Here is a 20100-nt window from a genome sequence, read left to right on the forward strand (position 1 = left end):
CAAAGGTGTTGGAGATAGCAATAGTGTCCCCAGTGACATCTTATGCTACTGTCAGGCAGGATATTCGCGAATGGATCTGGATCCCAGAGAGCTGCCCGAAGTTGACCCACACTTCAGAGAAAGGAGTGGAACTGTTAAAAGAACTATTGAATGAAATCCAGCTATCTTTGTTGCTATGTCGAAGAACGCGACGACACTTTGAAGGCGTCTCTTTATAATGAATGCAGCTCATCATCGTAGGATGACGGTTAAAAACGCGGAGAGCACGTCTCCGTACACGAATAGCGTCGTGGCACGCCTCATTCCACCAAGGGACTGGGGCACGGCGTGGTAAATAGGAAGTGCAAGGAATGGAACTTTCCGCAGCTTTAAAGATAACGTTTGTGAGATATTCCACCTGGTCATCATACCTGGGGAAATCTTGTTCTTTGAAGGTCCCCAGGGGACAGTAGAGCCGCCAGTCAGCCTTAGTACGCTGCCATTTGGGCGTGCACGCATGTGAAGTAGGAGTCAGCAAACGTATTGCACATGGAAAATGGCCGCTCGAGTAGGCGTCGGAAAGAACGGACCACTCAAGACGATGGGCAAGCTGGGCAGTGCCGAAGGATAGACCCAAATGGGAATATGTGTGCGAGGAGTCAGAAAGCGAAATGGGTGCTCCAGTGTTAAGGCAAAAGATTCCTGGTGGCATCGAATGACGGAGGGACGTAAATGGTACAGATGGAAAACGTCATATGGGGAAGAAAAAGTCGAAATGCAACATGTTGAAGATGGGTAGTAAGGAAGACAGGCTGACTATGAATGTCATGGCGTATGGGCAGCATGACGCCCCCATTAGATGCAATGCCGACCTCAGGGAAGGCCTTTGCAACCTAACAGTTGTGTAGCTGGTGGCTTCGCTCCTGAGGCGAGAGTTTGATAGCTAGTTGCACAGCTGGACAGGGGAATGGCGATGCTACCTTGACACTGGGCGACTCCACAACCTCAGAGCTGGATTTGAGGTCGCATGTCTGCATGGCCATGTCCTTCATGGAGCGAGGGGTAACAAGAACAGAACTACAGGTGCCAGACGGGAGAATGCAGGGTTTGCAACTAGCCAATAACTTTCGAGCGACTGGGTAAATCACTTTTTGCTTTGCCCTTATCTCTTGGACAGCTCGCTCATCAAGATACACGGGACAATTCCGAGAGGAGGCAGCATGGCTGCCATTGTAGTTGATACTTTGGGAAGAAGGAGATGGGCACATCCCAACCACAGGTTACACATTTGGCTGGGTGTCGACAAGATGTTCTAGTATGATTGAAACGATGACTCTGGTAGCAGGGCATTCGGTTCGGGATGTACGGCCAGACTGTGATGATTTCATAGCCTGCTTTGATATTGGACGGAAGCATAACTCCATCAAAGGGGAGAGAAAGCGTGCGGGTGGGCACTAAGGAGGAATATACCTTTTTCATCACACAATGGATGGCAATGACACAGGAATCAGAGAGGCAACATTGGATTTCGGCCTCGGTTAGACCATCGAGCAGCCTAGTGTAAACATCACCATGGGAAGAGATCTATGGGCCTCGACTTGAACGGGGTAGCCGAAGAGAAGAGAAGCAACAAACAGATGTTGTGCTTGAGAATCAGAAGTAGCCCCCAAAAGCAAAGCCATTCCGTAAACGAGAGCAGGATTACACATGTCCGGCGCCGGACGAAGTGACCGTGCGGTTAAAGGCGCTGCAGTCTGGAACCGCAAGACCGCTACTGTCGCAGATTCGAATCCTGCCTCGGGCATGGATGTTTTGATGTCCTTAGATTAGTTAGGTTTAACTAGTTCTACGTTCTAGGGGACTAATGACCTCAGCAGTTGAGTCCCATAGTGCTCAGAGCCATTTGAAACATTTGAACACATGTCGGCAATTGCATCAACACCTTTCAGTATAGTAAACGGATTGACCGTGGTGAAGGACTGACCCTCTTTTGTATGTGAGAAGATGAGGAATCGTGGTGCAGGGGGAAGCGTCATTGAATTGTTAGCCTCACTACGTTTACGTTTCGTTGACGTTGTTTTGGGAAGATGATTGACTCATCGTGAGAAAATCCCCCGTGATTGCCAGCATCTCCAATGGCGAGATCCTTCCAACTGGAGGCCCCCTTCACAAGGGGCGCACTTGCCTTAGGTGATTTTTCACACCTCAGCTCACACCTCTCGAACATCTGAGAGACGGACCAATCGGCAGACACCTCTCCCTGGGCCTGTCCTGTACCAGGGGGAACGTGTGATCCCTATCTGTCGACATAGGGCTGGGAATTGGGCGTTACTCAGTCACCTGTTAGTCGTCAGACGCGTGGTCCGGCCTTCAAGAACACACAGGTAGGAAGAAGAAAAAGGGGAAACTCAAACGCCGAAGCGGAGAAACCAGAGAAGAAGGGAAACAAAGAAATTAAAAAGGAACGAGAAACATTGTTGAGACTATTCCTGTGTCAGCGACAGACTATGCAGAACATTCCCAATAACACCCAATACATGTTCCCCAAGGGAGGGAAAAAATAGCTAGGGAAGGGACATGGAGTACGGAAGGGAAAATATGCTGCAAAGGCTGGGGTCCAGTGGTAGCCAAGCACGAACCCGCCAAAGAGTTGGGAGCCAGTAGGGAGGAGGTTCCTTTGTGTTTCAGTGCATTTCTGCTACGAGGTGACCTAATCTTGTTGTGAATGATTGGGTACCTAACGATGTTACAACTATGGTTACTGATGTATTGGATAAAACCTTGCAATGCTCAGACATTGGGCAATGCAATAATGTGACTGTTGTCTTGCGTCTCATTCTCGCCGACCACAGTCGCCGCACGCCGGGGTGTGTAAAACTTGTTACTACGCGACGTTGTTCGTAAGGAGCATCTATCCACGCTAAGTTACCTGAGCATTGTGTGAGTCGCAACCCCGTGTCTGGAACTGTTTTGATGACCTGGCTACAAAGCAGTCGCTTCTAGGTCACTTCTGTGTCAGTGGCTTTACTTCTGTCCGTGTGGGTACTTGTCTTAGTCCATTTCCTGATGATAGTGTAAGGTAGCGCGAAGTAATATATCTGGTCCCTCGGGTTCTAGTCACGTAGGATCATTCAGTCGTGCATGGAGTTGACTATGGGCCTACTGTTCCCTCCAAAGTCTTATCGGACACACAGTTGTGTGATCCCGACCAATGGAGGAAACTACATTGGAAATGACGAACCGCAGTCGCGGTAAACAACGGTCGTGCCTGGTAGACGTACCTGTTTCTTGTACAGGACATAACAATATTTTCTCACAGACAACCAACATTTAGATGCAAATACTAAATGAACAGCTGCTAGATCTTCCACTGCATACAGAAAGTAGATGACGTTATTCCACTTTCAGTGGTTTCCCTGGAATTTTAACAAGCGTGTATTACACTTCATGCTAATTTGGCGTCTGTTGCAAGCTGCCTTCATAGTGCTACAATTTTAGTGGTACGTAATTTTTTTTTTTACCGGTTCTAGTCAAATCCTGAAATTTCGCAGGATACTCTCGACTAGCTGACCAAACTGGTGAGATACGCCATTATGATCAGAGTCCACAGGGAATAGCGCTACCACAAGAGGAGACACGAAAGTGTTCATGTTAAATATCAGAACACTGAAACAGGGACGAATGTCCACCGGCAACAGCAATATCAGCAAAACTAAAGTAACTAAATCTTAGTGGAGAAATAGGAATTGAGAAGCGGACACGAGAGAGAGAGAGACAGAGAGAGAGAGAATAAACCAGGTATCTGCTCCTTACAATCAAATATCTAAGTTCGGAATCTCTGTTTGACCATTCACGAAATTTAAGCAGTGGAATCATCCCGAATCCTCTCACCTTCTCCAAGTATGCTGCCTCCGCTTCTGCTTCTTGAATAGAGTATTTGCTATTACTACCTGAAATTTACTGCAGAGCTCAATTAGTCTTTTTCCTATCTCGTTTCTATTACCAGAGCCAATTTTTTCCCCACAACCCTATAACCGAATTAGATTTTCTTTTTCTTTGAAGTAGTAAATTACTCTCATATGTTTTCCCTATATTTTGATCTTCTTCTTGGGTGGTCGGTGTTGTTTTGCTGTCGATTTTGACGAGAACAACCCTATAACCGAACTGTTCACATTGACTCACTCTCTTTTCTACCTTCCTATTCATAATGAATACTACTCGCATTATAAAATTTTCGGCTCACCTTTTACAAAAAAAGGACTGTTGGTTGGTTCATTTGCGGGAGGGGCCAAACAGCGAGGTCATCGGTCCCATCGTATTAGGGAAGGATGCGGAAGGAAGGCGGCCGTGCCCTTTCAAAGGAACCACCCCGGCATCCACCTGAAGCGATGTATTGAAATCACAGAAAACCTAAATCAGGATGACCGAACGCAGGTATGAAGCGTCGCCCTCCAGAATGGGAGTCCAGTGTGCTAACCACCTCTCTCGATCAAAACTGTTGTATCAAAAATTTAGTACCAGTTCATTGCGATGGCTGCAGTTTCCCCTATGTTTAGAAAGATTACCAAATTTACATTAACCGACAGTAATCAGAGGGGAGTTTCACGTCTTATCAGTGGCAACCAGTTTCAAACCCGGCGGGAACTGTTGCTCAGTTGTTTGAACCGGTGTGGAAGCGAAGACTGCGAAGGAACTTTACCTCGCAGAAGTCCATTCATTCACTGCGGCACATGAAACTGCACGTCTTTGGTGGACCAAAACATACGGACACTAGAAGGTAGCTTACTGGAAGCAGGCAGCGTGTTCCGATGAGTTGCAATCGAGCCTCACCCACGGTGCAGTAAGCCAGTAGTGTGTGTAGAGCTTAGTTAAAGTTGGTGGAGTTCTACGTACCATGGCTTATGCTTAACCACTCGGTTTACTGTTAACAAGAACCAAGACGTATAATTCTGTATCCTGTGTTATCAATCGTTCCTCGTATTCCAGGTGAGTACGCTGTGCACGCGGCCATTATGCAAGATGATGACAGCTGCGTTCACAGGAATGGACATACCCTATCACATATCGAATGCCCCGTTACAGCACTCGATATTAATCCTGTATTAAAACGTATGTGACATTAACACGGGTGAAACGCATCACTAAACATCCCTGCAGCTACATAGCTTTACGTGGTCTTATCATCAGTGATTGGCTTTAGGTGGATACAGCATACCTGCAAAACATGCTACCTTTTAATTTTTCTTCCTCATCTAGGGGCGTCATAACATGTCGTCATTATTAAAGGTGTACGCGTTACAAATTGTTGAGGATTTCGTGGCAGCCAGTTGATATGCTGGTGACAGGAAAACGTGGGACTCTGCGTGTATCGAAAGCCGACACGCATGAACCGATTCTCGCACAAGCTGTGAAATCACGTCCCGAGCCGTAAAAAGAGGTATGATTAATAAGCTCGTAATATAGCACCTGAGATGCAAGATGTAACACCTAGAAAGGGTTCTGACCAGGCATGAATACTCCACCACTTACGTAAGAAGTGTCACAGAATTATACACTCGGCGAAGTGACATATAGGAAGAGGAAACGTAGGGTACGTCCTTTCTGCCGTAACTTCCCAGTGACACAGATGGAATCGGCCGCAGATTGGGCAAACACGGCGAAGGACTGTTTATAAACTAATAGACAAGATCAAAGCGTCTCTCCGGTCGGTACAGGAGAAAAAGAGGCACAACTTGCAATATACCGCATACAATGTAAATGTGGAAAAACCTATGTTGAGAGGACTGGGTGATGCATCATCACCAGAATCAGCTAACATCTGCGGCATTCCAGGAGGGGCCAGGTGGAGACATCGGCAGTAGTGAAGCACGCGCTGTGTGAGACGACGACGTACTTGTAATGTTATTCGCCGAAACGGAAAATCTTGCTGTACAAAAGATGCATCACGTGCGTTTATTCAGGGAAGATATAGGAATACAGAAACATGAAAACAGTTTCTAAGAAAGCCTCAAGGTGAAAGGATCCTGGATTTCTATGCTGCAGCGAACGACCGTTGCTGGCAGCAAGGAAAGAACCGCGGCAGTAATGACCATGGAATAGCCGTTGGACGTTGGCGCTCCAGGTACGTATGATCTACCCCCGCAAGCTCGGATCCCATCCACCACCAGAGTGTCAAGCTTTGACAATGTAAGCCATTCATGCTGCCGAAACGTCAGAAAACTCATCAAACACACTTCGTACGAAGAAGCAGAGACAGAAGCCAACAGGCAATTGGTATACGCAATATTGCTCGATATTAGTGAGAAGTTTCCCTGATGCAGGCAGGGAGAGGGGGACTAATTTTTGTGTGATGTGCTTGCGGCCTTGGGACGGCTGATTGTGTGATCGTGTTATTACGTTGAGTGTTGCTGAAAGTACAGCCTTTTGAAAGAGTGCAGTAATATGTAGCTACTGCTTGCATGTTTATTTGAAACGCATAATCCTCAGGCCTTGTTGTGCCTCTGTGATCTGCCAGAGCCGTACTATGCTTCAGAGAGAGTGCTCAGCTGCGGTTGTGGCCGGTCCGTTCTTTGACGTCAGCCCGTGGCGATAACCATCAAAGCGGCGGCCGTTATGTGGCCGTGGAAATTGCCCGCTCCTGCGCCCACACCGCTGTCTGGCGCTGCCAGTTTCCGTCCTGCAGTCGTTACCGTCTAACTGACACTGATAACGCCGATGCCGTACGGCTGCGTCATAACTGGCCGAGAGCGGACTCTCTTTTCACACTTTAATCCACGGGTAGACAGGGCACGGTCTACACCATATCCCAAGCGTCAGATACACCGAAGCGACAAAATCTGGGCAAATATTTGTGTGGTGCTTCTATTATTCAAAGGCATGTAAGTACGTAGTCAATTTACGCTCTTGAGCTAGAGTGCCACATCTGTGTTATGAAACCCTAACACAGCGTCAGCTACGGAGGTAAAGCACTAACAATGTGTGAAGGGTCCAAGCTGACTGAAATTCCTTGCTTACTGGATAATATTAGGGCGTTAATGGTTGTGAAATATTATAGCAAACGAGGAGCTGGGTGTGGCAGAGTGCTGGGACACAAAAACATAACACATCTCCCAGAAAAGCTATAATTATTTTCTTTTAATCATCTAAATTTAACACTACCAAATTAATATGAGAAAATAAGCAAAATTTTTAATATTGAAAAATTCGGAATCGTTCAGCTATTTCAAAATGTGAGTTTGTGTAGATCTTCTATCAAAATAATCTCAGCAAAGCGTAGAAGAAATTCATGCATTTGTACACGGTGCAGTCACATTAATGTGACCACTGGCTTTGTTCGACATCAAGTGGCAATAACCACTCATAGACCACAGGTCGCAGTACTGGCACTGAGCGGTATACAGAGCTTGTCGACGGAACATACCTCTCAGTGCAGTGGTTGACATAATACGGAAAGTGGGTGATTTACCTATCGTCCAAAAGGGCATGGTCATTGGCATTCGTGACAAGGGTGAAAGCATTTCCGAAATTGCTACGCTTGTAAACAATCCGAGTGCCGCAATGCTTGAAGTATAACCCTCATGGCAAGATGGCGCTATCGGTGCCGAGGCTATTGTGGTGCACAAAGGACCATAAAAGGCATGTGTGAAAGCTGGCTGTGGAATTGTGCTACTGTTCAGCAACTGACCGCCCAGATGATCCAAAGGGCTAGCAACATAGTCTCCTCCACGACCATTCAGCGACCGTTGCTGCGTATGAGCCTATGCAGCAAGCGCCTGGTTCACACATCCCTACTGACTGCTTTTCATCAGCTAGGAAGGCTGCAATTTCCATGCCAGTACCGCAACTGTACGTCCACTGAAGTGATCTTATCAAATGAATCAGGTTCTATGCTCCATGGGACACGGCCGTTGGCGTGTGTGGCCCAGCAACAATCATGGGTAAAGTCCAGGACAGAGGAGGGAGCATTATGAAGCATTCCCTCGGTGTTCTCGACATTCTCGGTGGCTCAAGTACGCATCTTTTCTTGGGGGATCATCTCCATCCCCAACGTGCAGTTTGTTTTCCTCGGCACGATGATATCAGCCACCAGGACCATAAAACGTGTCACACAGCTCGCAGTGTACGTTCGTGGTTCGAAGAGCTTCAGGACGAGTCTACTCTACACACCTATCCACCAAAATCCGCGGATATTAGCCCACTCGACAATATGTGGGTCGTTGATCTGGATGTTCTCAACTGATAAATCCTGTGCAGCTGGCCACAGCACATGAGTTGGCATGGCTCCAGATCTCTGCCGATACCTCGGGGTATGACCATGCGGTGCAACTGACCCGTGGTCATCGCACGGTGGCGCTGGCAGCAGTCCACATACACAGAGTTGTGTTGCTGCATGTCAGAGTACGGCGCAGCGAGTAAGTGTGCAGACTTTTCAGACGTGCTAATGGAGACTGTGTGTTTAAAATGGCTCAAAGAACACATATTGCTGACGTTATGAGGGGTAGAATACTAGGGCGACTGGAGGCTGGTCAAACACAGCAGATCGTAGCACAGGCCTTCCGTGTGCCACAAAGTGTGATCTCAAGATTATGGCAACGATTCCAGCAAACAGGAAAAGCGTCCAGGCACCACAGTACTGGACGTCCACAGAGTACAGCGCCACATGAAGACCGATGTCTCACCATCAGTGCCCACACACGGCCACGGAGTACTCCAGGTAGCCTTCCTCGGGACCTGGAACAGTTGTCTCCAGACACACAGTCTGACGAGGCCTGAACAGACATGGTTTATTCACCCGGAAACCTGCAAGGTGCATTCCACTGACCCCTGGTCACAGGAGGGCCCGTAAAGCCTGGTGTCAAGAACACAACACATGATCATTGAAACAATTGTCCCAGGTTATGTTGAAACGTCCCCTTAGAACAATTATACATGACTGTCCTTAAACTGACACACAATAGTTTTAGCGCAACGCAATCTGACTTTCAAAACTCCCTACTAAAGAATGGCCCTGACAAACATTAAACTATACCTTTCACAAATCACTTACCTCACAAAAATCTTCGCTGCTCAAGCTACTGCAATACAGCGAGCGCCACTACTGCCAGCTAAATAAAAGATTCAAACTACTGAAGGCACTAACTACTGATAGGGGTAGTTAGCAAATGAAAGATATTAATAGAGAGCAAACAATGTATTTACCTTAATATCATCACAAATCATAATATATATATATCAGTTCATGACAAACTGCAAACCTCCGCCATCTCTCTCCCCACATCCACCACTGCTGGCGGCTCACCTCCAACTGCGCAACGTTACGCGCTGTTCACAGCCAGCTGCCGCTGCCCAACACTACAATGGCAGACAACAATGCAAACTAGCCACAGACTGCACACAGCACAGCCAGTGATTTTCATATTGAGCGCTACGTAACGTTGCCAATAAGAAAACATAAACAGCCTACTTACATAGAGAAAACATAAACAGCCTACTTACATAGAGAAAACATAAACAGCCTACTTACATACAGAAAACATAAACAGCCTACTTACATAGCCCCCATGCTCCCCACAAAAAATTTTTACAAATGGTGTTGGGCACTGGCCAATACAGATTTGACAAAAATTTTTCACAATTACAGTAACAAAGATATAAAATGCACACACTTATTGATACAATGTTGGTCAAAAGCTAAAATTTTCTCACAGTCTATAAAGACAGTCTTGATCATTCATCACAGTGAAACTGCCGTTTCTTTTCTCAAAGTCTGAGCAGTAAAAGACAATGCACACAGAAGTAGTGGATTTCCATGCAGTCTTGAAGAAGTAGTGTTGTCCTTCCAACGGAAAGACAGTGCTGACTCTTGACATGCTGACAGGTAATGGGCCACAACAGAGCAAACCCACAGCAGAGTTCATTCGACGTTTTGAAGAATATTGTTAGGTAGGTCATCACAGAGCAGACCCACTGGAGTCCTGGTAGAGATTGTGGTATTGGTGGGCCACCAGAGGTGCAGACCCACTGCAGTCCTTGTAGAAATAATGGCGTTGGTAGGTCATCATAGATGCAGACCCACTGTAGTCCTTGTAGAGATAATGGTATTGGTGGGCCACCAGAGGTGCAGACCCACTGTAGTCCTGGTAGAGACGGCCAGCAGCCATCCGTTGCGACTGTGCAGGTGCACAATCACCATCGAAGATTCTTGCAGAAAATATAGCAAGTCCATAAACCACCACTTGTGCACTCAGAAAGTTTTTCTTTTAATTGTCCTTAGAACCAGCAATGCTGTTATCCAGTCCCTTGCTGAATTACCAACACACGTGCAAACACTAACAGTCCCTACTTCTCATATATTGTCCACATACTATGACCAACAGAAACGTGTGCAGTGAAATGTAACTAACAAGTTAATAATGTCATGAACTGGTGACAATTACAATTTTATAACATAAGAATACAATTACAAAGGTACAAAATACATCATTAAAAACATAATAATACAGATAACATTTGTAGTACAGGCTTTACAAAAGAATAGAAATAAACATATACATGAGTGTTACAAAAATAGTGACATAAGTACATACATAAAATAATGAGAATAGTTTTCGAAACATTAATTTCACAAATGAACATTGAAACAGAACAGAATTGTAAACAACTTTACAAAGAAAATAACATATTATTAATGCAACTTATATTTGAGGATAACAGTATTCCTCCTCATAGTGAATATAGCTTAGTATTAGAAGAGAAAAAAATTCTATGAAACAGTACACAGAGACAGGAAGAAAACAAATACTCAAGGGTACACAAACACATAGTGGGATAACACCAATAGGAAAGGACAGGGTTCGTTTTCAGTGTAACATTTGGTACTGCAGTCCAACCCAAAACTTCATATATCTTTCTTCTTATTTCATCCTTTGTTTCCACCAAAAAAATTCTATCTAAGCATGCTTTCTGTATTTATATGTTCACACATTTCTTACCTCAACATTTATTTCCAAGAAAATCCTACCTAAACCTGTTTTCTCAATGCATTTCTTCCAATTCATCGCAACTCATTCTCTTAGAGGCTACCCCCTCTTAAGCTAACTTAAATCTACTGAGCTCAGATGCTAAACTAAGGGACGAGGCAATGCAGCATCACATAACAATTAATATAAACAGCAATTACCAAAAAATTGGAAAATTGCAAAGCAAGCTACCGTAAATCTAAATTAACAGATAAAATGCAAAATTACAACTAATATGAGCCAATGTGCAGCAACATGAAAAATCAATGAGTAGTAAAATTGGCTTAGCAGAGTAACACAAATTAAAGTTCAGTAGCACTATGCCTGGCAAACAGCAGCTTATATCTAAACATGACATAGCTCAAGAAGAAAAAATATTACAGTAAAAACAACAATGCAGATAAGGGAAATGTATATTCACATCTTAATGTCTATGTAATTAAAGTGGTGCACCACAACAACTTATTGTAAAAGAAATATTACCATGTACTTGAAAAGAATATTAAGTATGCAGTTACTAGTTCCTTCTTATTGTTCTTTCCTTTCCAAGTGCTCCTTTTTTAAAGAATGTGGATCATAAAATAATTATTTAATAGATCTGTTGACAGAAAGTGTTCACATTAGCAAATGCATTTTATTTTATAAAAGCAATGCTGCAACACAGCTGGAAACCAGATATCAAGTGAAATAAGCAATTACGCAAACCAAAGCATAAAAACATCATTCAATAGTCATGTGGCATTTCGTAAGTCAGTAGCTCTCAACTCTCATAGAAAGACACTTGTCATAATCTGGTGTGCAGATGTACGAATATTTCCCATCAATTCATAAGCATTTCAGCAATTAGCACAAAGTGCGAGTAATCATATGTTTTCAAGTAACGAGGGTGTCGCATTAGCGATGAAAGGCACACCCTAATGGCTTGTTCTCCAGGTGTTTTCCTGTGCTCTGAAAGGCACGCGCTAATGGCTTTTTCTCCAGGCGTCTGACACAGCTGGGTGCCCACGACGCATTATGTGTAGGTGGTCCGTTAACTTTCTTACGGAAATATTTACGACAGCAGTTTCCGCTACAGAGACAGTCGCACATAAAAATATTTCACAGGTCAAGAATTAGCGTTGCAAATCTGTAGAAACAAAATCCTATAAATATAAGTGTCCAAAAAAGATATTGGTCAGCATTGTGATACAGTCACACATTTCATAACTCTTAAAGTACGTTTCTTGGTTTCCAACATCCTTTTCATAAATCAGAGTCCCTAAACACTACTCATTATTCCTTACCTCATTATACATATACATATTCGTCAACACTTCTTCAATATTTCATCATGAGAAATACGTAGCATAATAAACATTCCTCAACAACATAATACACATCGTCGTCGTAATAATAACATCATAACACTTCAGTCAAATCTCAAAATCGTCGTAACTTCCTCCAATAATTTCAAAACGTAAAAAAAAATTCTCTGCTCATTTCAATAGTGTCATCTACCTCAAACGTACTTTAAAATCATGATCCCATACCAAATATCTCAAAGCTCTCATAGTATCACAATGAATCCGAAAAAATATGAACATTTCACAAAGTACAGACAAAATACAGTTTCATAAGTGTGAAGTTATCCAACTGTAATTGCGTAAACATCTGTCACTGACGTAGTAAAAAGAATGTTTGTTTCTCTGTCAAATAATCAGATAGCTGTGTAATTCTGTGTTAGAGAAATATGGTACCGATGTGTAAAGTTGTATAAGCAAATACCATATTAGCTAGGGTTCCTTGTGGTTGCCACACACATGGTACACAAAGTAGGCATGTACCCCCCTGAGGATTAATGTAATTATACCCTCAGGTGTTACAGATTACACCAATGGAATGAAATGTATCACGGAAAAACTTTGTATCATTGTGTTTCAAATATCTTTGAAAATAAATGTTTTTAGTACAAAATTGATCACTCAAATACGTGTCCTGTGGCGCTAAATGTGCGTCTTGTTGCAACATAATCTCTGTGGAAGTGTCGTAGTTATCGTCCTCCGAAAGCTAAGTTCTGCAGACATAAACAGCCTACTTACATAGAGAAAACATAAACAGCCTACTTACATACAGAAAACATAAACAGCCTACTTACAATGTTCACGGACGAGTCCAGGTATAGTTTGAACAGTGATTCTCGCCGGTTTTTCATGTGGCGTGAACGAGGAACCAGATACCAATCCCTTAATGTCCTTGAAAGTAACATGTATGGAGGTCGTTGTTTGATGGTGTGGGGTGGGATTATGATTGGTGCACGTACACCTCTGCATGTCTTTGACAGAGGAACTGTAAAAGGTCAGGTGTACCGGGACGTCATTTTTCACCAGTATGTTCGCCTTTTCAGGGGTGCAGTGGGTCACACCTTCCTCCTGATGGATGATAACGCACGGCCCCACCGAGCTGCCATCATGGAGGAGTACCTTGGAACAGAAGATATCAGGCGAATGGAGTTGCCTGCCTGTCCTCCACACCTACACCCCATCGAACATTCTCGGTCGACGGATCGCTGCACTTCAGGTGCTCCGACAGGCGCTGGTGCAAGAATGGGAGGCTATACCCCAGCAGCTGCCAGACTACCTGATCCAGAGTATACCAACCAGTTGTGTGGCCTGTGTAGGTGTGCATGGTGATCATATCCCATATTTATGTCGGGGTACATGCGCAGGAAACAGTGGCATTTTGTGGCACATGTGTTTCGGGACGGTGTTCTCAACTTATGACCAATACCGTGGACTTACAGATCTGTGTCGTGGGTATTCCCCATGTGCCTATGCTATTAGCGCCATTTTTGTATAGTGCCACTTTGTGTGGAACCATATTCTGCAATTATCCTTAATTTATGAGCATGAGTGTAGAAAAGACAAAAAAGAATTTCAGTTATGGCACTAAAAGTGAATTTGATATTAACGCATTACTAGTAAAGAAAAAGCAATCAAAAATATCATGTAACTCTTCTTCCAAAGAAAGAACATCACGAAACATTTAATCAAGACGTTAATATACACTTGACACCTCAACAAGTCAGAACAATCAACAGGTGACATAGAGTAAGGCGAAGTATTAGCTTTACCTGAATCAGAGAAATAATACTTGAACTCTTCAAATAGAGTTCCAAATGACTCAGCCTACTTCCATGAGAGATGTATACATAAAATTTCAGTGGGAATGTCTACATGGCTAACTAAAAGAGCAAATAGTGAACTTACATTAATCCTGAGTATAATATAAATTACAGGATCAATTTCAAAACCATTCATAAAGAAAATGTAGGGCACAGCGGATAACTCCGAATGCAGCAGGTACAGTTTGCACATGAAGGGACTCACCAAACAACTGCAACAAAACGATCAGCAGTCCCTATACCCGTGATATCCGTGGGCAGCTAATCGTAGTGGAAAAAGCGAGGCCGTCTTCCACCAAATACGAACGACGTGCTTCTGGAGCATGTAAGTGGAAAAAATGGCAACACACATTCTCTGTCACAATAATATTCCACTTCGGCAGTTGCTCGTAGTGTTCACGTAGAGGTACTGCAAGAGACTTTTTGTGTGTAGAACAGTAAAGGTAACTGACACACAATGTCAGTATTGCTCTTCGTAAAATGGTTTAGTCAGGAAACCCTCTTAGGAATTGTGCACGGTTTATTTCACTGATAAAGCAGTTAAGTATGTGCATTCAATGGCTTATCAGTCTCTTAACTCCCTGGCCAACTCACATGGAGGCCCCTAACAGTGGCTTCTCTCTCCAGCCAGGATCTGGACAACGACTGTTTTCCAGTGACGAGTTACGGCTTAATTATTCTCAAGCCTCGCGACGACTGGAGATATTAGATATTCTTATTGGGACATAACGATGAATTTTCCATCTCTCGGACGATAAAGGCGAGGTCATCTGTCACACTACTATTAACATATTAGCGCAAGCAAAGCCACAGTAATAATTAGCCGTTACAAAGATCGATCTCGCGTTTTCTACATGAGATCGAAGATCTGGGGAGCCATACCGCCCAGTATGGAAACTGCTAAAGTGGTAAGAATAAACTTAATTTATTGGAGGATGACCCTTATTGGAAGCTCACTCGTAATCTGGAAGTCCATTGTCACAGAGACTAAGGATTCCTGAATGGCAGATGAAGACATTTATGCCCGTGTGGCTCCTAGTTCAGGTGTCTGGACTGCCAATAGGACACAAGGACAAGGTCCCTCTTCTACCAGTAGTTAAAGCTATTACTTTCCCTTTTTGTATACGGTTGAAATGTCTAGCCGGGACCCAGCAAAACCAGTCAGTAGACAAGTGGAGGGTTGGGTTGGATTGTTTGGGGAAGGAGAGCAGACAGTGAGGTCATGGTCTCATCGGTTTAGGGAGGGGCGGGGAAGAAAGTCGGCTGTGCCCTTTGAAAGGAACCATCCTGGCATTTGACTGGAGCGATTTAGGGAAATCACGGAAAACCTAAATCAGGATGGCCGGACGCACAAGTAGAGTTAGTAGAGTTGCAACTGTGAAACATCGAGCAGTGGCTGCTATGAAATAGATTGGGGCTATATTTTGGTTCGGATTATCATAAATAGTAAACTCTTGGCTTAGGAATATGCAGATTATTTTCTTTTATTTGAATAAGTATACGTTGTTGTCGGTTTCGTTGAAATAGAAATATTGTGTCGACTATCAATGTAGAAACATTCTAGAGAATTAACATCTCAGTACTGTCAGCTACGTGAAAACAGCGAAGGACAGAAACATTTAGAAGTCTTGGCAGTTCCGCGTCGTCCAGAAAGTAATCGTGTTACGGTTCGGTACAGTGCTTTTATAAATCAGTCTGCTCTTCCATCGCCTTTCTGTGGGTGACAGCCAATATTTCTGAGTGGCTGAGCACAGAATCTGGCTCGTTTCTTTTCGCTTGGATTCTCACGAAAGAAATGACCAGCGGCCGGAGGAAAATTGTGGTTTCCTAAATAACGAAATAAGTCCAGAGGATAACCAGCAAGGAACATATATTTCCATAAAAAAGTAGCGGCTCTCCGTTTTTCAGTTTAACGCGCACAACGATTTCCTTTTCAAAGATGTCGTCAGAAAGCATTCAGTAGGTTAATTTATAAAGTAATGCAACGCTTTCGTGCGATTGTTTGATGCGTATCACATTTCCCAAGTGAAGATATTTCTGTACAAGACCTGCACTAGTTATTGTTATATTTTAGAATTGGAACACATATAGATTACTGGACAATTGCAAGCCGCAGTGTATGAGAGCTAGTGTCTGTTATATATGTGAATATGCCATTTAATCTGAGTGCTCGCTTGATAAAGACAGCATTCAGTACGTTCAAACGATTAATAACGGTTTCTGAGTAACCTGAACATTGATAAGACCCTGCTATTTGGCCAGTTCTGTGTGATACAGTTACAACTTGTGATCAGTCGGTTGTGTAGCACCTTCTGACGAAATTGTTGTAATAATCTGTATCTGTAACTGTACTGCTTCCCATTTCCACAAATTACCCTTTTCTTTCGATTTTTCATTACGGGTGTTGCATATCTGCCCATTTTACAGCGTTTCCTGTCTTGCGACAGTGAGAATAATGTACAAAACACAGCTATCAATCATATGAAAAGATAGGATCACAAAATGAAGTTGATGGTACGTAAGGGAAAAGCGAAATCTGTTGCATGCAATATACCACGCGAAAACAAAATTTATTTTCAACGTGATACACTGCCTCACAAGTGAAGCATGCAGAATACATGGTCGGATGTAAATGTAACTTCGTAAACGTACGCACCATCAACAGGTACGTAAATGATTAGAGTTGGAATTCTCTGTGGATGATATAACAAATACCAGATGCCTTAGTGTTGGTCATGTTTACTGTCGTTACCAGGTCTGGTAGGTTATAACATTGGACGACAGTACGAAAAGTTGAGTAATGATTGTTGTCAAAGGTGCTAAGTGCCTTGTGAGACAGCCTTTTCATCATCTGATAAGGGTCCTGAGTATGGGTCTCCTCTTGGCTGTTTAGCCGAGATGCATAAAATACAGGGAGGTAAAAAACAGTCAGAAAAACTTGAAAGGGTGTTGCAGGTTGGGTTGTACTGAGAAATAATTGTTAATAAAAGTATTCGGTTCGTTAGGCCGTTTCTGATTTTGTTAACATTGACGTTAGCCAATGAGTTCGTTGTGCGCGCAGATTCAAGCAGTTGAACACGATAAAATGCGGGACTGCTCACACATCAGTGCGTCAATGAGTTGCCACTTGTTCGAACGCTTATAACCAGTAAAAATGAGCCTTTTTCGGAAGTAGTAACTTTATGTTAGGTGAGGAGGAGCTACGTTTGTTCGGTATGAGGAAACTAAATGGAGAGTCCGTTTGGCGACACTATTTTCGGCAGGCGGCCTGACTTTGCACACGCGGATACATGGCTGACTAATTTCAGTGCTAATTAAATTGGAAACGGCGCAGCCTTTTGATTTTTTTCTTCACAGTTATTTATCAGCACAAATTCCTCTGTGACGCTCTTACAAGCTTTTTAGTCTGTTTCTACAGTTTTCTAAGGCATTCAAATGTGACAGTGGCCCCGCTGTAAGACTACGTGAGAACGTGAGGGCACGCATAGTCGCCGACAAAGGTTCCTTTCGACCACGTGTGATCACCACAAGCAGAGGCAGCCATGTTGTGCACCAAAGAGATTGTAAGCTATTCATATCTGCATATTCCATCTGTGAACAAGTAAATGAGACCCTGGAACACTCAGAATCATCCTGTGCCTCTGAACGGAGACTAGAAGCACTCTGCCTACCATTAACACAACACAAATGGCGAAATTTGGATTGGTGCCGTGACTGGGAAGCATGGAATCCTAATGAAGTTGTAAGGCGTGAAGATTTTTGCACTTTCCATTTATAGGCATACCAGCTGGCGTATCCCGCTTCTCTCAGGGACTTGATATGGGATTGTGTGGTGATTGGAATAACAGTATAAACTTTAAAGTATAAGGGGTAAAATAATTTTATTGATACGTATTGTAGCTATTTACAAAACATGTTAAAGTATAAGAGATAAATAAATTATTGAAAACATAATCTAACTGTTTACAATATTTTTTTTTATAAACAAGATTTTTCATTTTGTTATTCAGGATATAAATGCACAAATTTTTAGAATTTCCTAACTGAGATCAAGCCACCTATAATTGACCATGAGAGAAGCATGGGTATTTGAGGCTGATGCCGCAATAATTTGAAGGTTGCCCTTGCGCTCTGTCAATTGTAGAACTGTTGGCTACTTTGATTGGAAACTGCAGACTTTTAAATCTGAAAGTTTAGTGGTGTTCTGTAGATAAATAGTGTGTATGTTCCGTTATTTTCAATCATAAGTTCGGCTTCGATGATATTATTCGGTAGCTGTTTCACGATCATTTTTATTCCATTGCATAGTTTTGGAGAGATGAGATTTCTCAGTAGTGCGATCGGACAATTTTAACGCGAAGGAATTGTAGTGGCACTCCTGATAATTGTAAAGAGTTTAGAAATTTTCTAGGGAATTTCTTACTTTCTTCAAGATTTACCATCGTGTTGACCCATTTGTATATTCCCTATTCACCACGAAATTTCTTTTGAAAATTGAAGCTGATATCGTCGACAATATTATTTGTAGTTGCTAAAATTGCCCTTTCAAATAGCCAGTCCTGATTGGCACAGTTGTGAGCAATGTTTAGATGAATTTGGTAGATTATTTCGTTTTCAGCAGTCACCATGCTGCAGAAATCACTGTTAAGTTCAATGAGGCCGCTCGTCTGGTAGTAGGATATGTGCCTCCGCCTATTTGCAAACGTTGCCGAGCAAAGTATGTTGTTGTTTCGTCTTTCCATGGTGCAGACCACATATTTTTTTGTGAGCCTCAGTGTTTTCATGTGTGGACAGAGATGTGATTCTTTTAAGCATGCGTTGATCTCGTCTGCTGGTGTTAACTAGGGGATGACTGGAAGTGTCTGTCGATAACCTGCTGGGTGTATGAGTAGAGCTCCTCCCACCACTTAAGAGTGTCCTCGCAGATCTTGTAATGTTCTGTCCATGGCTTCGAGTGATCTATTGTGTGCCATTGTTCATCCGTCCCAGAGGATAATTATAGCTTGCTTTAGAAGTTCACCCCTCCAGCTGCCCTTCGAGATTTTACATACCGGGAACTATTCAACGTTAGTTATAGGGCGGAACGGGCATTTCGTCATCCATCCAAAGGTCTTGCTGCAATTCCTGATGATGCCATTGAAAGTGCGATGTGCTGTTTAGCACGTATTTCCGCAAGCAATGGATTTATTAGAAACGTTTTCCCGATGTCGCCTGATGCGTCCAAGTATACAATTCTGCCAGTGTTGTTGTCGATCTAATCCACAATAACACTGTAAATATCCTTTTGATTGTTCTTGATGAGTGGTTAGTTGTGAGCAATTTATTGAAGTAGTTCGTTGATAATGTTGCTTTTCCTTTGTAATTTCGAGGTTTAACATACTGATACGGCCTTCCTGTGGTGCTGGCACCCCATGTTATCCTAAGGTCTGGTTGTTCATTGCCAAACATTTACGTTCAAGTCGAATGCAGGTTACATCGTCGATGTCGTCGTTGAACTGATGGTCAGTTCAGGATGAGCTAGTTGGTTTTAGTACAGTGCGTCATCACTCCTATTCTCTTTGAATGAGTCCCACAGCTGTTTTGGATTTGATGGTTACTTGTTCTTGGAATTAAGACGAATAAGTCTGTCGTTTGTTCAGCTGAGGGTGCCAATGAGCCTTCTTTTAGTGTTAGTTCCCAGTTGTTGTAGTTTTCCAGTACTCCTAAGCGTTGGTACGCTTCTCTGTACGTCTGAAATAGGTAACCGTCAACAGTCGTGACATATGTGAAAGTTGCTGGTTCCTGTATCCCGTGCAGGAACATCCAGAGGTAGAAACATAGGTCTTTTTTCAAATGTACGATGTATACTCGGTGTAGTGCCACAGTTTTCGTGATTCTTGGATAATATTTTATTCAAATTCTTTGTTTTCGTCGCTGAAAAATTTTTATTTTTGTGTTCCATCT

The sequence above is a fragment of the Schistocerca piceifrons genome, chromosome 3, assembly GCF_021461385.2.
Source record: "Schistocerca piceifrons isolate TAMUIC-IGC-003096 chromosome 3, iqSchPice1.1, whole genome shotgun sequence".
Classification (NCBI taxonomy): Eukaryota; Metazoa; Arthropoda; class Insecta; order Orthoptera; family Acrididae; genus Schistocerca; species Schistocerca piceifrons.